The following is a 21,653-nucleotide window of genomic DNA, read 5'->3' on the forward strand; positions in this document are numbered from 1 at the left end:
TTAAATAATTTGCATAGGCATGAGTCAATATGTAACCAAGGTATATTTAAAGCCTTATCCATGGTTAAGCTGTCAAGAATGATGTTTCTAGTGAAACTAGTATCTTCCCTTGACCATATTGATGTCCATTATATGAGAGGTTTCATCAATAATTAGTCTTCAAGGAACCGCTGACCTACCTTGTTGTGTATTATCATATTAGGTGCACAGGGAGGCAGACATAACAGTCGTTTTAAGAATTTATTTTCCTCCATTTGTAATAGGTGGCTAATTACATATCCCTAGAGGCCTGCCCCATACGTTACAGTTGTCACAACTTTGGCATTACAGATGGCAACCATTTCTCGGTTCATCAATTCCTGCAGGGCCAACGGAGTTCTAGCTAAAAGTACCTCATCATCTGCATAGAGCAGCACTGGTATTGGTTGCCCAGCAGCCATAGGGGTATCGGCCTGTACTGACTGTAAATGACTGTCCACCCCAATGATGAATAGTGAGAACAACAGGGGTGCCAAGACGCAGCCCTGTCGGATACCACGCCCCACTTAAAATTTTGGTGTACATTCCCCCTGTGGGTTAAAACGCACTTGGCTAGTTAGATTCTCATAGAGTCGTGATAGAAACCCCACAATGGGTCTAGGTGCGCCTAATGAGATCATGATTGCCCATAATAGATTATGATCTCCCAGGTCACAGTCAAACTCAAAAAGAACTTTATTCAATTGCTTTTTCAGACAATCATAAAAGCACATAAAACAGACAATTCATAACAGGTTAAAAGAAATATACCATATACAATTCATTATAAAATTCAAATGAATAATACTGATGTCCCAAAGCATTCTTTATGACCTCGTTGATTAAAATACAATACATTTCCTATACCTGAGTACTTTTAAAAAAAACATTCCTATCCTCCATGTTCTGTGAACATTATCCAAAAACTGTAGCATAATGAACACCGGGCGACATTGTCTCATCACCAGAGATTTTAAAATTGGGAAAATCCACTCTTTCCTTAAGTTACTGTAAAATCAACAAAATAAAAGGACATGTATAGTAGTTTGTTCTGTATAATTGTCACAGGGACACATTTGCATTTCTCAGGCCCAATCGTTTATTTTTGGACAACTTACAAGTCTGTGGAAGATGCCAAACCTAAATCTAGTCAATAAAAACCTATCATAGCCACCAGGTACGATTGTTAAATATGGTTGTATACTGAAGGTGGTTAGTATCAACTGCTTATGCTGGACACTAGGCTTTACAATCGCTGCCGACGTTCTTATAGTGTCCAGAAAAAGAAGACCCTCTTTTTTTAGATCCTTTCTATTAATCAGCAGCATGGTACTTGGGTCGGTAAAATATTCTAAATGGCCCAGGTCAGACATAAAGTTTCGGACATACCTTACCCAGGGGATCTTTATGAACCCTTCCAGTTTCAAACTGTCTGTTAGGATATCCCGGTTTAGCTTTGTCACAGGTTTTGTCCAGATCCTATGCCATAAAAGAATAGGCACCATTTTTATAAGATCGGAGATGTATGATAAGCTCACCTCGGCATGGCAAACATGCGAAGATGTACTACATGGGACAGCCAAGATGTATCTTAAAGGATTAGCGGATACATGTTGACGAAATCCCACACCCCTTCCCCATACATGGCAGTAGAAATATATTTCGCTTTATTGATGTGGATAAGTTCTACTGGTGGTCTTGTCCCCAATTTTCTCGAAAAGTTAACAAGTGCAGTTGTAGTCCTTAAAAACACAAACTTTTTTGCTGTTACTGCTTGAGTCCATGAGTCATTTTGGTCAAAGAGTATTCCAAGGTATGAAAATCTCTTTGTGGGCCCAATCTTCTGGCCTTCCACAAACATATCTCTGCACCTTTGGCTACCACGACTGCACCTCATTCTAAAGGTCTTAGAGGTGTTCAGCCTAAGGCCAAGGTGACCTATGAACTTAGAAAAACTATCCAGTACCCTCTGCAAACCTACTGGCGTGCGTGACATCAGGACAGCGTAGTCCACGTAGAGATGGGCGGGTATAAGACGTCTGTCTATTTGGGGAAAGTCTTGGTTGCCCTCGAGCAGAGCCTTACCCAGGCCATTAATACAAAGGTTAAAAAGAAAGGGGGCTAGGACGCATCCTTGCCTAACCCCCCTCTCCTAATTGGAAATGGGGCAGAGCAATCACCATTCAGACCAAATCGAACTTGGGCCTTGGCGCCACTATATAAGCGCCTAAGAAAGTGGATAATTTGAATGTCCACCCCCCATTGTCTCGAGGATCTCCCACAGCTGTCCATGCCTCACCGAGTCAAAAGCTGCAGGGAGATCCACGAAAGCTAAAAATAACCTGACCTTCTTCACCCTCGTATACATTCCAATAAAAATAGCTAGATTTAAGCTTTGTTCCACCGTCCCTAAACCCTCCCGGAAACCGTATTGTATGTCAGACAGCACTTTGTTGTCCTCTGCCCATTCGTGTAGGCGTTCTAAGTTATAGGGCCAGGTACTTTGGTCAGTGAGTCTAAAAGTGAAATGGGCCTGTAGCATCCAGGTCCTGGCAGTACCCCTTTTTAAAAATTGGGACAATTGTAGATTTGACCCAAGTTGTTAAAAAAAGGGCGAGGCTGCTAGCGTTAATTACCTGTGTGATAATTGGCCCCCATTAGATCGTATCTGACTTAAAGAGATCCATAGGGACCCCGTACGTCCCAGGAGCCTTTCCGCCCTGACTTGCAGAGAGACCCCGGCTCACTTCCTCCAGTGTAAACTGGAGGTCAAAATATTTGACCAGTGAACTCATGAGAGCTACCCCTTGGTTGTAATCTGCTTGCACGTCCATATTGCCCTCACAGTTATATACCCTAGAAAAGTGTTCAATCCATTGTTCCTCCGATATGGCGATCTCAAGTGTCGGGCCACCTCAGGGATTCAGAAAAGGTGTTTTTATCACTTTCCAGAATGCAGACCTACCTCCCGATTGGGAGGCCTTATGCAAGGTTTCCCAAGCCTCCTTTCTTAGGACTATTTTTCTTTCCTTGAGCGCCAACCTATACTCCACTCTTGCTTGCCTAACCTTGTTTAAATTTCTGGGGGACATATGTAGTTTGTGTTTTAGGTTGGTATAGGCTCGAGTGCATTTTGAGTTAAACCACCCCTGTGCTTTTCCTTTATTTCGGTTCGGGACAAATAGGGCCTCCCTTATCGCGCCCGATATTGATTGACAGGATGATATAATACTATCTGGGGCAGCTACTTCACTCAGGCAGGTCTCAATAGCAGTTTTGCATTTGGTTACTACTTCTTTGGTGATCACTAAGGTGTCCACCATTGGCCAGCGCTGAGAATAACCATTTGTTTTCTACAGGGCCAATTGGAGCTGCGTAGCTAGGTAATGGACCACCATTAATAAAAAGCATCTGAAGTTGTCTGTTCAATGAGTTCTAAGGACACATCCCAGATCGGGTTAGTAGTGCCCATACCCATTCCCCCTTCTCAGCATACTCTATGGCTGAGGGGTGGTTAGATTTAGTTGTATGGGCCTGATTAATATGATTATTTGTTTTAATACATCGGTGGATATTCAAGTCAAACTCGTTGGTTAGAGAAGGGACAATCGGGTGGATCAGTCAGTCTAAATCTTCCAATGAGTTACAAATGTCATAACGATTACTGCCAGGGACCGCATGTCTAGGCTGTCTATTCCCAAGGTGTGTCTCCCCCATAGGGTTATACCGTAGGACTCTAGGTGGTTGATAAAAGTACCCTAGTAGCAGAATATTTATGTCCTGCCTCGTGATAGACCAATTCCTGGCCATATCGAGAATGGATTGCACCAGGCTCGGGGATCTAAGTGTCACAACCACACAATCCCCAGTTAGTGACTTGGTTGACTTGCCTACCCATCCTATTCTTCGTACCATCTTGAATTCCGAGAAAAGAGTATTGGTCATACTAGTCCTGGCACTCAATAAATGGTACAACTTGTTCCTCAGTGTCGACCAGTGTTCAGGGCCATTGGGCAGTAAAGAGGGTACATTTGCCAGCACAACCGTATAAGCAGTTGCTTCTGGCGGGAGATGCAGATTTAGAATTGGGTTTAGATTGCTAGAGGTGTCCGTGTTACGTTTCCAAGAGTTCTGTCTATCAGTTTCTCTCACCCCCACCCTTGACGTAGTGTTCCCCATATCAGTTAGAGGTCCGTTTGAAGATGTTGTAGCCTGCAGACAGATAGAGTTTGGGACTTCTGAACAGTGCGGGATCCCTAGATGACCTGATGGGGAGGATATTACTCTTTGTTGTGGTGGGTCGCTCTGTGCTGCGTCTCTAACCATACTGGGATATGTGCTGGGACATTGGCCACTAGTTGAGTTGTTTATAGCTTGACCGGTCGCTGTTCCCATTCCCCTATCAGGTAGCGTCCAAATGTCGCGGAGGGAGAACTGGTTGCTAGTTCCTCTAGTTTGGTTAGTCTGCCCTCAATCTTGGTTAATTTCTGTGCCAAAGAGTCCAGCAAAATTAACCTTCTCCAAAAATCCTCCTCCTTCAGCCATAAGCATGGGTCGTTTGTTGCAACGGATGTTGGTGTTATGCCAGGCCCCTGATCTGTGGGTTTAGTTTTGCATCTCAGTGCTTTTGGCGAATGTAGTTTTTGTTTCTGTGGACCCTTACCCTTCCTCTTCTTTGATGGCGGTTCATGGGTATTGCCTTAACTTACTTTGGCCTTCTGACCCCTCGTGGTTAAATTAGGCCTTCTTGGTCTATTTAATGAATCTGTGGATGTAGTGGATTCCAAATCCACCTCTAAAGGTTGTGACTGCTTTGTTTGAATGAGGGCATGTTCGGTGGTAAGTTGCAGAGGGGGCCCTGCGAGAACAGTTCGACTCTGGGCAGGCTGGGGCTCTAATGATAGCCTACGCTCTGTGAGCTCGATCTCATTAATTAACACTGATTCTGCTCTCAAAAGAAAAGCATCCAGGGTCCACACTACTCCCTGCCCAGTGCCAGACTTGTGTTTACTCATTTTGGAGGTCCCTGATGATAATATCAGTGTACCAGCATACAGTTTTTGCACAGTACCTTACACAACCAAAACGAGTTGTCCCAGTATCAAGAATGTCAATAGTATCGCCAGGCCCGGCCCCTTCCGGCCTCTGACAGGTGCAGACGGGCCCGCCCTTGGTTCAGGCATTGACCGGGCGCGTCCCGCGCTGCGGGAGCCCTGCGCGGCTTAAAAGCGCCTCCTGGCGCGAAGTGGGACCGCCGGAGGCGTCCTTGCCACTAGGATACCTGGGGGCTGTAGTTCCTGCTCCCAGGCAAGGCAGAGTTGTTTGAGGGTTTCCATTTCCCGCTTCCTGGCCCCCAAGCGGTCAGCAAATGCAGGTAAAGCAAGTATGGGCCCAGGTCAATGGCGCTGCTCAGATCTGCAAGGCATAGATAAAGAGCTCCTGGTTTAGCCCTATTATATTTCCCTATTAGGAGCTCAAGATTGATACACTGTTCTATAGTCCCCATTCGTTTCCGAAAACATATTGCGCCGGGGTTAGGATTGATTGTTCCTTGCCCAGTTCTCTAACCTTGATAGCATGACTCTACTCATTAGCTTCATTGAGGAGTCCAAAAGTGAGATTGGGCAGTAGTTTTTTGGATCAGCTCTTTCCCCTTTTTTGTATATTGGGATAATAATAGATGTCTCCCAGGAGGATGGGATACAACCAGTAGTTGTGGTATTAAAAACCCTAACTAAAATGGGTCCCCAGAGATCTGGGGCAGATTTGTATACATCCACAGGAACGCCATCTGGTTCCGGGACCCTCCCACCGGCGCTAGCCTGTAAAGCTAGCATAAATTCTTCCAAAGAGATTTCAAGCTTAGCTACCCCAAATCAGCTTCCAGCCCAGTCAGGTCCTCATTGATCTTGCTAAAGATGTTAGAGAAATGGGCTATCCAGCTATCGTAGGGGACATTACAGCTGAACATCGGTATGTTTTTGTTTTTTAAAAAGGGGGCGTTCACTGTGTTCCAAAACAGCTTGGTGTTCTTTCTCTCTGCCGCAAGGGCAAGGATAACCCATGCTTTATCTTGTAGTGTTTTTTTCCTTGCAGCCAAAGCCTCTTTTTATTGAAAACGCAGTGTTTTAATAATCAGGCTGTCCTGTGGGGAAATATTCAGGGCATGTTTAAGAGCTCAATGTGCTTTGGTGCAGGCTGGGCCTAACCATCCCCTGTTAGTGGCCCCTGCTCTGTTTTTTTTAACAGTTATTGAGATTTTGTTGGAGTTAAGGGTTAAGAGCCCCCCTTTTGCCCGCCCAGCCTTTGTTCGGAAAAATATGATGAGTGCCCTTCCACATGTATCGGTTTGGTAAACCAGGTTTCCTGAATACATAGAATGTCATATTCAGCAGTAAAAATTAATCCAGTCTGGGTTCCCTGTTTTGTTGGTAAGTCCATTCACGTTCCATGTAGCAAACCCAAATTGTCTCCCCTCACTGCCTTCAGAGGGGTGCATGTTTGTTAACACCCATTCTGCTATATTGGGTTTAGAGCAGGTTACCTGATTAATGGTAGTATTGACTGGCATGGGTACCTCCCTCCTATACTCGAAATCTAGTTCCGAGCCATTTTGACTACCATTATTACACATATTATACTAAGAGACCTCCATACTACTAGATAACACATGCTCATCTTTACTGTAAACCTCCTGACTAAGCCAATCATTATCATCTATGTTACTCAGAACATCTGTTTGATAGAGGAATATCCTGAGGATAGGGATATCTTGGGTGGTGGGGGTCTTAATGTATGTAAATTTTTGGAGTTTACACAAGGAGGGCTAATGTTCTGTAAATGGCGATAGAAAAACCCTAGAGGGAGAACAACCACACTACGACCATCCTGTGGTGATCTTGCTGCCTTTCCATGGATTTCTCCTACTATAATGGGATTTTTTAAATTTACGACAACACAGTCCCCCTCAAAGACTTTCACCTGTGGGCCAACCCACCTCACACTACGTGTGAATGGAATTTGGTTGGCGTTGGCTGATGGGAGTAAATATTTGGAATCGAGCAAGTGAACCACTTTATTTTTTAAACCTTCTACAGACTCTCTATCACCATGTTTCAGAGGAGGGGCATTTGCCAGATCTGCCACATATGGGCAACATGATGGGGAGAGATTAATGGTTACTTGTTCATGTGAATAAACTAGAGTATTAGATAGGTCTTTATCTGTGTGGACAGCAGCATTTGTATTTGCAATTGGTATCTGAATGGGGGTCATACTGGATGGCCTAATGGGTTGATTAATTCTCATATTCGACAGGCTTATACCAGATAAGTCCTTTGTCCCCCCACACCTCCCAGTTCCAATAGGTAGTGTGGTATTAGGTAGCATCTTCTTGCCCTCTACAGACTGGGTACTAGATACATAAGAAATTATAGCTTCCATTCCTCCCTCCATTTTTGTCAATTTTTTGAGAGGCAGTAATAATTTACTAACAGCACTTGTCAATTTGTCCCAAAATAGTGTCCAAAAGGGGCTGTTCAAGTCCAAACATTGTTGAAAAGGCACCTGGGAATCCGGTAGGCCCTGTATCACTTCGCGAGTTATTTTTGACATGGTCCCCCTGGTCTTTCTTTTCCCTTTTGCTGCCCAGGGGAGAGATTCAGATGTTGGTGATTTATATAGCTGGGACGCATACTAACCCTCCCAAAATATCCAATGATTGGCTTCCCGTTCAATCATTACTCATGTTCTCCATGCCCTGGATACTGGGTACCCATTAGCTGTCTCAGCTCGCTCTGCTTAATCAGCTATATATGTCACCAGGCCTCCTCCTGCTTTTAAGCCTGGTGCGGACAATGCTAGGCGCCGCTCAGCCTGATCAATCGCCTAATTTAAGGCCCCTACCGCACGCTCTAAGTAGGAGTCTATCGTGCAACGCTTGGTTGCCCCCCCTATGTTCGAGAGACTTGATGGCTGTCTTGCACCTGGTTATGTTTTATTCATCCTCTTCCTCTTGTTACTCCCTTATTGGCAATGCACCCTAGAACACCTCAGAGAGTAGGCCAGGCCCAGCCTCGTCCGGTCTCCGGCGGGCACGGGCAGTATGTTAAAGCGATATTTGAATAGCTCTAAATCAGTTTGAATTATGTTTAATTTGTCCCTGTGTTTTCCATTGCTGGATACTGGCATTTATTTATTGCAGTCCAGCACATGGTAGTGATGTCTATCAGATTTTGAGCAGGCTAAATCAGTACAGTGTTTAACAATTTTTTACGCATAACAAATATTGCTGTCAGGGCCTCCAGGCCTTTCTTACAGTTTATGTGACCTGGATTTGTTTAATGGTTAGTAGGTAGCTTTCATACTGCCATTTTACAGGGTAATTGGGTAATGCAGGCAGCAGTGGCTCCTTGAAAAATACCTTGGCAATGCCATTTTGGTTTTATTGTGTTTTTTTTTACAGATTAAGCACTGCTGCTGTCGTTGTTCACGGTGGACAAGTTTGAAGGCTCTAGTCAAATAGCTGATGTGAAATGATTAATTCCCTTGTTGTAAAGATGAAGACAAGTGTGATGCATTGCTGTTGAGTCCCTAACAATATAATGGCTCAAGAGTGGAAAAGCTCCAGAGAGAAAGGTTTAAACCGTAAGTAAAACTTCCAAGAGTAGTGATTCAGACTTATTAGACTTGGGGCAAAAGGTGAGAGGAACCCCTGACTAGAGTTTTGGCGTCTGCCTTAGTGGAAGCGGCACTTTGCACAATTTGGTCGTATTGGTTTTACTGATTTAAAATGTTTTAAATAATTGTGGCTTTTATTCTACGGTGGGTTTTTATTTTAAATTCACTCACCTGCTTTCGCAGAGTAAAGCAGCTTCACCGCTTCCGCTTCCCTGGTCCGCTACAGCATTGCCGATTGGGCGGAGGGAAGTGGTCACTTACCCTATTCACCTGACTTCCGGCTGAGGTTGCGGGTCACAGGTCAGATCATCGCCCAGCCAGCTTCAAAACCACATGCTGGGCAGGATGCACAGCGGACGCGCGCAACGAGTGCACCTAAGGCGCGCTAAAGGCAAGCTCGTGTGTGCCAGTCCGCGCCCAGATGGCGCTGAGCGCCGGAAATGCTGCTGTTTTTCCCCATATTAAAGAGAATAGGATTAAGTGGTCAGGAGGGGCTCTTCTATCTTATAATAAAACAGACCCCTGCTGCCCCGAGTTGATCCTAGTCAGGATCTCTCTAGTCTTCAATTTCGTAACTGTGGTTTTCAGATCACTAACCTCGAGTTGTTACCTAAAGTCAAACAGGCTCACACTAATAATACTCAGCATCTCACTTCTCACAAGTACCACCTGGCCATGATCAACGCACGGTCCTTAGTAAAGCATGTTCTTGAGATAGCGGAGCTCATTGAGAATCAACAACTTGACATCTTTTTCATCACTGAAACATGGGCTAATGATCACTCCAGCCCTGACCTTCTAATAGCAACTCCACAAATCTACTCATCGATAAGAGCAGACAGAGTTGGAAAAAGAGGTGGTGGTCTGGGGATAATTTACAGAAGTCACGCCAAAATTAAAATGGATTCCACGCCAAACTCAAAATGTGAAATGTTATCCTTCAGCCTTGAATTACCTAAGAACTACTCCTTTAAAGGCCTGCTCATTTTTCGCCCCCAGGCACTAGACATGATTTTCTTCAATCAATTCATATCCGAGTTGATGGGGGGTGGTGTTAGAGTGACTATACAGTACTTGGAGATTTCAACTTCCACTTAGATTGTATTGAGGATAAAGACACGGAAGCGATTCTGGATATTATGAATGCTTTCAACCTCCCACAATTAATACATCAGTCTACTCACAACTGTGGTCACATTCTGGATGCGATTTTTTTCAAATGACCGTTTCATTTCTGTGAAAGAAGGGGCATATCAGCAAGGCAAGGCGATAGAATTATCGCGGCTTTAGCGTCCGTTTTCGGACGAAATGCGGGGATAATTTTATCGCCCTATCAGCATGGACACGCTAACGCGTGAATCCATGCCTTAGCGCCTGTTTCCGGAACGCCCAGCTTCGCATCTCTAATGAGATGCAAAGTGGGCGTTCCTCCCCAAAATAACTGGAGAAATGTCGCTAATCAAGCTTCACGCTAACAGCTGAGCGATAAGAACGATAATCGCACTGTTTCCTAGCTAACGCATGGATTTCTATCGCTTTGGAGATAAGCGTTGCTGAGTTTTTCCCCATTACTGGAAGTTATGAGAACAAAAATAGGGCCGACACTGACATACGGTGTTGAGATTTTTAGGGGGAAATTAAACTCCTCTTTTAATCAACATGTGACAAAACTTTACAAAAACATTCTCCACTTGCCCAAATCTGCCTCTGCTGCACAGATCAGACTCGACCTGGGTTTATTAAATTATGAAATTTCTGCCACTGGAACGTATTTAAACCTGTGCCACAAATTGAGACAAGCAAACACAGGCTCATTGGAGTCCTTAATTTGGTTGGATATCTCCCAGAAAAACCCATGCGGCTCTTACAGTCGTCTTTTTAAGGATTCGATCCAAGAAATGTCTGCAGGTGCATTATGGGACCTCAACCCCAGTAAATCAGTATTTAAAACTAGCATTAAGAAATGCACTCAAATGAGGTCCCTGATTATTGATAAAGCCCAATTTGCCAAACGCAGACATGCTTGGGCAACAATGACCTCGTATGGTCGGCTATCCACCGCATCCTACCTATCTTGCACTTACTCCTTGCACCTAAAAATCTGTTTCATGGCTGCCAGACTGGGCGATTGGCAATTTCTAAAAGATCTGCCCATCTGGCGCCGTCTGTCAGAGGATGTAATGTGCAGAGGGTGCGGTATGTCTCCTGAAACCCTGGAGCATATAGTTTGCCTCTGTCCCTCTTTTATGTCACAACGCAGACGTAAATTGAAAAGTGAGTGGAATAGGCTGGGAATCCGGACGTGTAGACAAGCAATTATTGCAGCTTTAACACCAGAAAATACAGGTCTAAATATTGCTTTTACAACTTTTCTATGACATGCATACCGCACTCCTAAGCAGTAATGGGTTTGGTATGTTATTATGCTTTCTTTAAAGAGCTACTTCATTTCATCCTGTAATTTCTCAAATGCTGCTAATATTACTTTTACTTGATTGATGCTTGGCACAATCGGTTGTCATTTTATGAAATATTGGATTGCACTTACGCCTGTCTGTCAAACATTTGAAATCAAATGTATTTTAAAAGTTATGCTTGTCATTGCATTTTGCACACCGAGTCCTTTTACCATTTATATATCAGTGAAGCTTTTATTGCAATTTGAAGTTTTTAACAACCACTGCTCTTATGCTAAGGTTTTCTTTTTTAAAATGTGTATTGCTGTTGTAACTTTGAGGTGTTCTTTTAAGGATATTTTTATATCTAAATAAAGTATATTCATCATCAGTGTAAGCAATATAAAGCATTTCTTGTAAGATTGACTAGGGCCTGGCTGCATAAAACAGAGTGGTAAGAAATGCCTAATATCCGACAATCGCTTAGAAAAAAGTAATCTCATGGAAATTATCATTAATTGCCATTGATTAAATTGGCACATTTACTACATTAAGGAATGTTCCCATAAAAAAAAATATATAATCAGTTTGGCTGCTTAATACTTACAGTTTATAATTGAATTCTAATAAATGTTGCTACATATTATGGGTAAGTTAGGGAGGTCTAGGTCTCATTTTTAGAATTAACTCTAAACCTGTCGGAGTGTAGCTCACCACATATCACTAGAAAATATGTCAAACGTGACATTGGAACTCTCCTGAGAAACAATACCTGAAAAATGGCCATATACCCATAGTGCACATGCGGACGTATGTCAGAGCAAGGCAGGTAATGCTGATTTTTGATTTTCAACTGCAAGGATCTCGAAGTGGTATGCGCCAAGTAATTTGCTAGTTAAGCATGGGTATGCATACTTCTTTTTTCCGTCTCGTGGACTTGCGGAGCTGCTGTGTAGGCTTGTGAAGCATTCTACTGCTATTCTTACACATCAGTGAGCAAACAGACCGAAGGAACAAAATCCATTAACATGTTCTATTGATTTTGCAGCTCGGCCTAACAAAATACAGAGAAATATTCTGCTTTCAATCAAAGTTCACGGCAGTCCAATTTCCCCAGGAACTGTTTTCGTCCTTTAAGTGCTAACCAGATTTTGACAAATGACATCAGGTCAGGCTTGCACCATTGTTTGTCCTTTATAGGGGATTGTAAAGATATGCAGATATTGAAACTTGTTTTAGAGTGATCTGATGAGGTATGCCATGATATTTTTATTTATTTAATTGCAAAAAAGCACACATACATTATTGATATGTAAAAATGTGTGTCTTTCTACAGACATAACAAATGGGCATGTTGAACAAAACTATCCTCCTCTGGACTACTTTAAATATATTGGGACAGATTTATTACATCTGGCGCATCTCTGCTAATCAGCAGGGATGCGCCAGAAGAGTTGCGACGCATCTGCCCACCCGTGCGCCACCACTGATGTGCCGCATTTAGAATGCGGCGCACCGTGGCGCACGGATCGGCAGATGCGTGGTGCATCCTCCCCGCAGAAAGGCGGCGCATTGCTAGAGTTGCGTCGCAAGCGTGACGCAGCTCCTGCAAGGCTCAGGGTGTCCCTATCTCTAAAATGATGCGTCAATCCTTACGCCTGCTTCAAGCAGGCACAGAGTTTTGACGCAGCATGGCCGTAAAAGTGACTGAGTCCTGAGCCACTTTTCGGAGGCGTTCCTGCGCCGGATGATTAATTCCCTTGTTGTAAAGATGAAGACAAGTGTGATGCATTGCTGTTGAGTCCCTAACAATATAATGGCTCAAGAGTGGAAAAGCTCCAGAGAGAAAGGTTTAAACCGTAAGTAAAACTTCCAAGAGTAGTGATTCAGACTTATTAGACTTGGGGCAAAAGGTGAGAGGAACCCCTGACTAGAGTTTTGGCGTCTGCCTTAGTGGAAGCGGCACTTTGCACAATTTGGTCGTATTGGTTTTACTGATTTAAAATGTTTTAAATAATTGTGGCTTTTATTCTACGGTGGGTTTTTATTTTAAATTCACTCACCTGCTTTCGCAGAGTAAAGCAGCTTCACCGCTTCCGCTTACCTGGTCCGCTACAGCATTGCCGATTGGGCGGAGGGAAGTGGTCACTTACCCTATTCACCTGACTTCCGGCTGAGGTTGCGGGTCACAGGTCAGATCATCGCCCGGCCAGCTTCAAAACCACATGCTGGGCAGGATGCACAGCGGACGCGCGCAACGAGTGCACCTAAGGCGCGCTAAAGGCAAGCCCGTGTGTGCCAGTCCGCGCCCAGATCGCGCTGAGCGCCGGAAATGCTGCTGTTTTTCCCCATATTAAAGAGAATAGGATTAAGTGGTCAGGAGGGGCTCTTCTATCTTATAATAAAACAGACCCCTGCTGCCCCCGAGTTGATCCTAGTCAGGATCTCTCTAGTCTTCAATTTCGTAACTGTGGTTTTCAGATCACTAACCTCGAGTTGTTACCTAAAGTCAAACAGGCTCACACTAATAATACTCAGCATCTCACTTCTCACAAGTACCACCTGGCCATGATCAACGCACGGTCCTTAGTAAAGCATATTCTTGAGATAGTGGAGCTCATTGAGAATCAAAAACTTGACATCTTTTTCATCACTGAAACATGGGCTAATGATCACTCCAGCCCTGACCTTCTAATAGCAACTCCACAAATCTACTCATCGATAAGAGCAGACAGAGTTGGAAAAAGAGGTGGTGGTCTGGGGATAATTTACAGAAGTCACGCCAAAATTAAAATGGATTCCACGCCAAACTCAAAATGTGAAATGTTATCCTTCAGCCTTGAATTACCTAAGAACTACTCCTTTAAAGGCCTGCTCATTTTTCGCCCCCAGGCACTTGACATGATTTTCTTCAATCAATTCATACCCGAGTTGATGGGGGGTGGTGTTAGAGTGACTATACAGTACTTGGAGATTTCAACTTCCACTTAGATTGTATTGAGGATAAAGACACGGAAGCGATTCTGGATATTATGAATGCTTTCAACCTCCCACAATTAATACATCAGTCTACTCACAACTGTGGTCACATTCTGGATGCGATTTTTTTCAAATGACCATTTCATTTCTGTGAAAGAAGGGGCATATCAGCAAGGCAAGGCGATAGAATTATCGCGGCTTTAGCGTCCGTTTTCGGACGAAATGCGGGGATAATTTTATCGCCCTATCAGCATGGACACGCTAACGCGTGAATCCATGCCTTAGCGCCTGTTTCCGGAACGCCCAGCTTCGCATCTCTAATGAGATGCAAAGTGGGCGTTCCTCCCCAAAATAACTGGAGAAATGTCGCTAATCAAGCTTCACGCTAACAGCTGAGCGATAAGAACGATAATCGCACTGTTTCCTAGCTAACGCATGGATTTCTATCGCTTTGGAGATAAGCGTTGCTGAGTTTTTCCCCATTACTGGAAGTTATGAGAACAAAAATAGGGCCGACACTGACATACGGTGTTGAGATTTTTAGGGGGAAATTAAACTCCTCTTTTAATCAACATGTGACGAAACTTTACAAAAACATTCTCCACTTGCCCAAATCTGCCTCTGCTGCACAGATCAGACTCGACCTGGGTTTATTAAATTATGAAATTTCTGCCACTGGAACGTATTTAAACCTGTGCCACAAATTGAGACAAGCAAACACAGGCTCATTGGAGTCCTTAATTTGGTTGGATATCTCCCAGAAAAACCCATGCGGCTCTTACAGTCGTCTTTTTAAGGATTCGATCCAAGAAATGTCTGCAGGTGCATTATGGGACCTCAACCCCAGTAAATCAGTATTTAAAACTAGCATTAAGAAATGCACTCAAATGAGGTCCCTGATTATTGATAAAGCCCAATTTGCCAAACCCAGACATGCTTGGGCAACAATGACCTCGTATGGTCGGTTATCCACCGCATCCTACCTATCTTGCACTTGTGACGCATCTCCCTAGATGCGTCACGTTGTAAATAGCCCGCAGCATGGCGCTGGCTTTGAGCCGCTGCTGCATCACAAAAGTGACGCAACAGCAGTGCAAATCTGGTGTAAGGGGCTTGTAAATTTGCCCCATTGTGGGAAAAAGCTATTTCCTTCCTGATTTTGTAGCATTGTGTTAAACAGTAGTTCACACAAGTAGCAATTTTCTGATGGTAGTGGTAAGTAGAAAAGGTGCAGGCCAAACCCCAGTAAAGGAGTTGTGAAATAATTGCCCAAGATGGGGAAGAAAATCACCCCCTATTTTTTTATTTACTTGCCTTTACACACACACACACACACACGCACGCACGCACACACACACACACACACACGCACAAACACTCTCTCCCTCTCTGTCTCTCTCTCTCTCTCCCTCTCTCTTTCTCTTCTCTCTCTCTCTCTCTCTCTCTCTCTCTCTCCCTCTCTCTCTCTCTCTCTCTCTCTCTAAGTAAGTAGCTATAGTTAGGACCATGTTGCTATAGAAAAAGTGTTTTTTGATTTGCCTTTATCTTTGGCGTTGTATTAAAAATCTTCACGAAAGTTTCCAAGACAAATGTCATAGTGAGACTTGTTGTGCATCGAAAGGTTTAGGATGATCTGTCAAGCGTGGGCCAAGGAAAAGGGTGGGTCAAAAAAAATAATTTCCCATAGGTGTTTTAAACACGACTACTGCCCGAACCGCTGAACGGAATTACACCATATTTGGCAGGAAGGTAGATTTTGGTTTGCAGATCACGCTTTCAGTTATTTGGTGTAAATATGTTCAGTAGTTGTTCAGAAATTTAAGAGAAACCAAGGGGCATATTATCAAGAAACGGCGTTAAACTTATTGCTGCTTTAGCGGCAGAAAACTGCCGCTAAAGTGGTGATAATGGGCTTGATAATATGTCCTTGAGAACTCCCATAGAAGCCCATGTTCTGGTGTCAACATGGGCTTGTATTGGAATTCTCTGCGGCATATTATCAAGCCCATTATCGTCGCTTTAGCGGCAGTTTTCTGCTGCTAAAGCGGCAATAATTTTAACACCATGCTTGATAATATGCCCCCAGATAAGGATATCTGGACAGAGCCTAAGCACAGATCTCATGGTGAGATCTGATTAGCTGTCAGCACTTCAACCAGAAAGTGCTGGCAGCCATCTTGGGACCAATATACATGACAGAACCCCATAAAAATGCATTGTAGTGAATGGCAGGTTTTGAGGGTCACAAAAAGGAGAAATCATTTGTAGATGGTACCATACTAATTATAGGAATTGTGGTGTTTTAAGGCAATTTTACCCTGTGAAAAAAAACTTCTGCTCGGAGTACATCAATCATGTTTGAGAGAAAACAGTTCTAATCATGATTTTCCCATAGGAGGTGCTCCAGGAGCTAAAATGAGAGCGTATTTTCTGTAAATTCACACTACGTTTCTCAGCCATATGAGAATGAAGTCTGACATTGTCAGTAAAACATAAACTTCCAACAGGAGCAGCCTGTCATTTGATTCCTGTGTGTTCTACTGCAGCCTTCCAGAATGTGCTTAAGAACAACTAGAGTGCCGACAAAAGTATAGCACACCTGATGCCATCTTGATTCAATCAAACTGAGAAAATGTAAAACATTTATTTAGAAAGAAACACAATGAGGTCGTTAATTTTATCATAGAAATTATCGTTAGTGCTATAGAAATAAAAATTAGGACATGTTTTAAGTGAGATCTCAAATATCTTCCTGTTGTACTGGAGCAGCCTTTAAGTTGACTCCCTTGTGTTCTACTGCAGCCTCCCAGAGTGTGCTAAAGAACAACTTGAGCACTAACAGTCTTACTTAAAGTATTGTACACCTGAAGCCATCTTGATTGAATCAAGCAGGTAAAACTTAAAACATTTAATTTAGAAAGAAACAAAATGTGGGTCTTCATTTCGTCATAGAAATAATGGTTAGTGCTATAAAAGAAAACTTAAGACATGTTTAAGTGGTTTCTCAAATATCTTCCTCTTCAATTTCATTAAAACATTCTGACATGTAGACTGAAACATGCACTTTCAACACCAGCAGCAGACTGCCAGTTAATTTCCTGGTGATCAACACTTTACTACAGTGTTCTGGTAAACAACTAGAGTGTTAACATTCTGAAATCATGCCAAAAGTGTGGCTCATCTGACCGCCATCTTGATGGAATCAAAGTGGAAAACGGAAAGCATTTTCTACTGATGATACGGCAGTAAATCAGGAGATTAGGGCGCTTCAAAACAAATAAGTCTACCAAGATGGCCGCAAGAGAGAAATGTAGCCCAAGTATAGACCAATGTCAGAAGTGTGAAAAACTCCCACACATATTGGGCTTCTTTAGAAACATGCATGAAAGGGTTAATAAATACTAGCCATTCAGAAAAGGTGGCAAAATAAAAAAAATCTGGAAGATATGTTTTTATTTGCTGCCTCCGCACTATCTGAGTGTTCAAAGTTGAAAATGATGCCATTAAATAGTGGTGTGCAATTATTATGCTGAGTTCTTCCATTTCCTGACAGTAATGTATCTATCTGATAAGACCAAAAAATTATATTTGATCAACACGCTCAATTTTCAGGTATGTGAATTACATTTAATTTGGAGAAAAAAATGACTGAAAAGGTGTATGTGAGAATCTTATAAGAGAGTATCAAATATTTGTTGAGAAAATATTGGAACTATATGAGGTAATGTATGAGTGGTTTGTGAGTGGCTATATATGGTACAGTTAGATTTCAGTCGCTTGAGTCCTACCTGTCAGGGCAGTCCCAAAGGGACCAACTGGGCAAGCAGGAGTCGGATATTGGCGCTCTCACCTGCAGTGTCCCCCAGGTCTCTGCACTGTCCCCACTCTTGTTCAACATCTATCTCCAGCCATTGGTGGCAGCCTTGGCCTGCATGAACTGCGGATGACACCCAACTTATTCTACAGATTGATAAATCCCCGCAAGCCCGCACTCATGTGCAAAACATTCTTAGACACACCGTGAATTGGATGACATCCAATTCACTAAAAGTCACCCCCGATAAAACGGAGGTCCTTGTCATCTGCTCAAAAAACAACCCCTGGAATGATATTTTCTGGCCACAGGAACTGGGCATCACTCCCACGCCAGTTCCTGTTGTAAAAAGTCTGGGCTTCAAGATTGACTCCAACCTATCCATGACTAATCAAGTCGCCACCGTGGTCGGCACCTGTACGGGCTTAATTAGACCGTTGCGGAAACTGTCCCCCCTCCTCTCATTTACCAAATTACATATGATTCTGTCATCCACGATTGTGTCAAGACTGGACTACGGCAACGCTCTTTACATTGGCATCCCAGAGAAACTTAGCAGCAAGCTCCAGGTGACCATGAATGACGCCGCCAGGCTGATTTTCAGGCTCCCTAGCACATGACACTGCTCTGCTGTGCAAGCTGCATTGGTTCCACATCAAACAGAGAGCAAAGTTCAAGGGCCTCTGTATCCCTCACAAAGCCATTAATGGCCTTGCCCCAGTGTATATTTTGGAGCGTCTGGGAAACTATGTGCCGAGACGTACACTGCGGTCATCCAGAGGCAGGTCTGCTGGTTTGCCCGCAGGTCAAAACCACATCCAAAGGTGGCAGAGCCTTCTCTGTCCTGTCCCTCTTCTTTGGAATCAACTGCCTGAGTGCCTCCGTAAGGATTCGGCTCTCCTCCCATTCAGGAAGCGAATCAAGACCCTTCTGTTCAGAGAAGCTCTAAATACAGCCTAAAACTTTTGCCAAGTGCTTGTTTGGACTGCTGGTGGACTCTGGCCACTCTCTCAAAGCGCTTAAAGACCCGCCGGTGAATATGTGCTATACAAACCCCGGTTAACATAACATAAGATATGTTTAATAACAGGAGAGTAAGATGCTTTATGAGTGTATGAGAATGTGACAGTTTGATTTGCGGACTAGGTATGTGAGAAGTTGGTTCACAATGTATTGCTTTGAATTAGTATGTTGTACATTTGCTGCTTACTACATGCCATAGTTGGTATTAAAAAAAAACTGTAGACTAGGAGTTAAACTTTTAGTTAGCAAGGCATTAGAAGATGTAGAAATATTTACATGTGTATGTATGATGTGCTGTTCTCAAAGAGTGTTTTTCTTTGAATTCTGTGTGTTGTAGTTCTGTTACACTGCTTTGCCAGACAGCTACAGAAGCACATATACATTCAGTCACTTACCCAGAAACTACTTGTTCATGCAGCAGATTCACACATAGTTGTAGACACATCTATATCGCTCTCTTTTCGGTAACACAGGAACTGAGGTGTTTATTTATAGCCACTTACATAGATATTTAGCAGGTCATAGAGATACTACAATAAACAGTCACATACTGGCATATTTACTTAAACGTCTCATTTCACTGCTACTGGTGTGCTCCCATAATTTCTCAGATATGTTGGCAAGTAATTTCACAACCTTCTCATTCGTGTAGAGAAATACTCTTTCAACATGGATAATTCTTGGTAGTACATGTCCTGTGTTTGCACTTTCACTTTTAGCTTTATTTTCAATGTAAAAGCTGTTTCTCAAGTCTTAAATCCAACTTTCAGTATGCACAAGTCACAGGTGAGAGATGCTGTAGATGTACTTTAGGGCATGCTGGTTGAAAGATAAGAGATTTTTTTTCAGTTCACGTGGGGGCATATCAACAATGATTAGAGATAAACATCGCTAAGCGCGTTTAGTGATGTTTATCCTATCGCTGGATTTCATCGCTGTGATAGCGCTGTATCAACAACGCTTTTCACAACGGCGATAAGAAATGCAGCGATAGCGGGGAAATCGCCATTTTGCAGGGAACATCGCTGGTAAATAGGGCGATAGTTTTATCTCCGCTTTTTTGGATTTTTAAGCCAAAAAAGCATAGATAAAGCCCTTGTTAATATGTCCCTTGAGGAAATATGAATTTTTATGGTCAATTGTGTCCCCTATCTTAGACCCCAACGGCTCCATGTACATGCTACAAGTACATGTATGTTCCCTCCACTTCAAGCTATGAAGACGCAAATACATATGCGTCCAACGTTAACATGTCCTCTTTCAGATCTGCCATGAATGGGTCAGATATTCCGTTCCTAAGTATGCCTTGCCACCGTCTTTATATGGTATACTTTTCACGTTTTCCAGCTCTGGCAAGGTAGGCCCTGAATTCTGCCATCGAGCTTTTCCTGCTTCTGCCTCTGAATGCTCCAGCCTGGACCTGCATCTGTATCCATGACCTTTGTCTTACTTCCTGCGCGGCTAACGGTGCCTGGCCCGGCCTGTTGCCTGCCAAGACTGTATTCAGCCTTCAAGTTATCTGCTCCGCTCCTCGAGAAATGCATTCCTGTCTAGTAGTTTAGGTAAACATCCTTCCAGCTACAGAGCAAAGGGCCCGGTCTTACTGTCTCCGAGCAAGTAATTCATGACTTCTGTTGCCATGGTAGGCCCATGCCCCTCGCATCGCATGTAGACACATAGACGCTTATACACGCACTAGTAGTCAGTATAGAATAGCCTCTGCCTGAGAGACCTTCCCTTCCAGATAATATAGTTCCTTAAAACACAAGATATTAGATACGATTTGGGATTAGGTTGTTCTGACATCCCAGACTTCTGTCTCCTCATGTAGGGCTAAATGTCAAGTCCCCTTCACCCTCTAGTTACACGTCAATCACACGTCATGCGGCTGCGCGCGCATCTCTGCCATGTATTTCTGCTGACATTGCAGGATTCCCTTATGGATCCACCCACTTGTGTCATCATCATAATGACGTTTCTAGTACATGCCTTTATGCACGCCTATTGTAACGCCTTTTTCATTACGTATGTGTATTCTTATCTCTCTTCTCAGCTGTAACGCCTTCTGCATATGTCTTTACTGTAATGCATTTACTATAAATATGATAACCTGTCAATAATGTATTGCCTATCCCTTCCCGAACCTTAGTGGTGACGGAACCCGATTGCCTGGTTCGAACCATAATTCCTTTGTAAGGAATAAATTCCCTTTTTATAACCTCAAATACCACGGATTCTGCCTCTTATTTTTACTGAGTTATTCTTATTGAATTTTACCGCATAAATTAAGTCTAGGTAATTAAATTTACCACATAATTGGCGCCCGAACAGGGACACCTCTCACACCCCACGCGCCGGAGGTGCGTTGCAGACCCGGTCTCCTGCCACAGCCGGACGGACAACTACGCGTACCCGCAGGATTTCCTGTATCTCCCTCAGGCCAACGGGGGCGACTGAGGCTGCGTCAACACCCAGACGAGGCGGTGAGGAGTGCGGAGAATCCCGACCAGAGCCTAGCTGAGAGAGCAAGATCCGAGGTATACAGAGGCCCACCAGATTCCGAAGTTCCGAAGTATCTAAGTCACGAGTCGAGTCCAGTCCAGTTTGGTCTAGTCCAGTCCAGACTTCCGAGGCCTTCTGTTCCGTTCCGTGCTTCCCGGTGAGTACCGTTGCTGGGGACGCATCTAGACGTGCACATTGGTTTGTGCCGGTCAAGACGGGTTTGGGTACACAGACCTGGTCTG

The 21,653-nt window shown here is 43.5% G+C and overlaps 1 protein-coding gene across 3 annotated transcripts in view; it reads right to left on the reverse strand.

Moving 5' to 3' along the window:
- Window positions 1-21,653, reverse strand: part of CTNNA2 (catenin alpha 2) — a 3,048,772-nt gene that overhangs the window by 2,250,486 nt on the left and 776,633 nt on the right. The window lies entirely within an intron of this gene.

This window comes from Triturus cristatus, chromosome 2_2 (assembly GCF_964204655.1).
Source record: "Triturus cristatus chromosome 2_2, aTriCri1.1, whole genome shotgun sequence".
In the NCBI taxonomy this organism is placed as follows: Eukaryota; Metazoa; Chordata; class Amphibia; order Caudata; family Salamandridae; genus Triturus; species Triturus cristatus.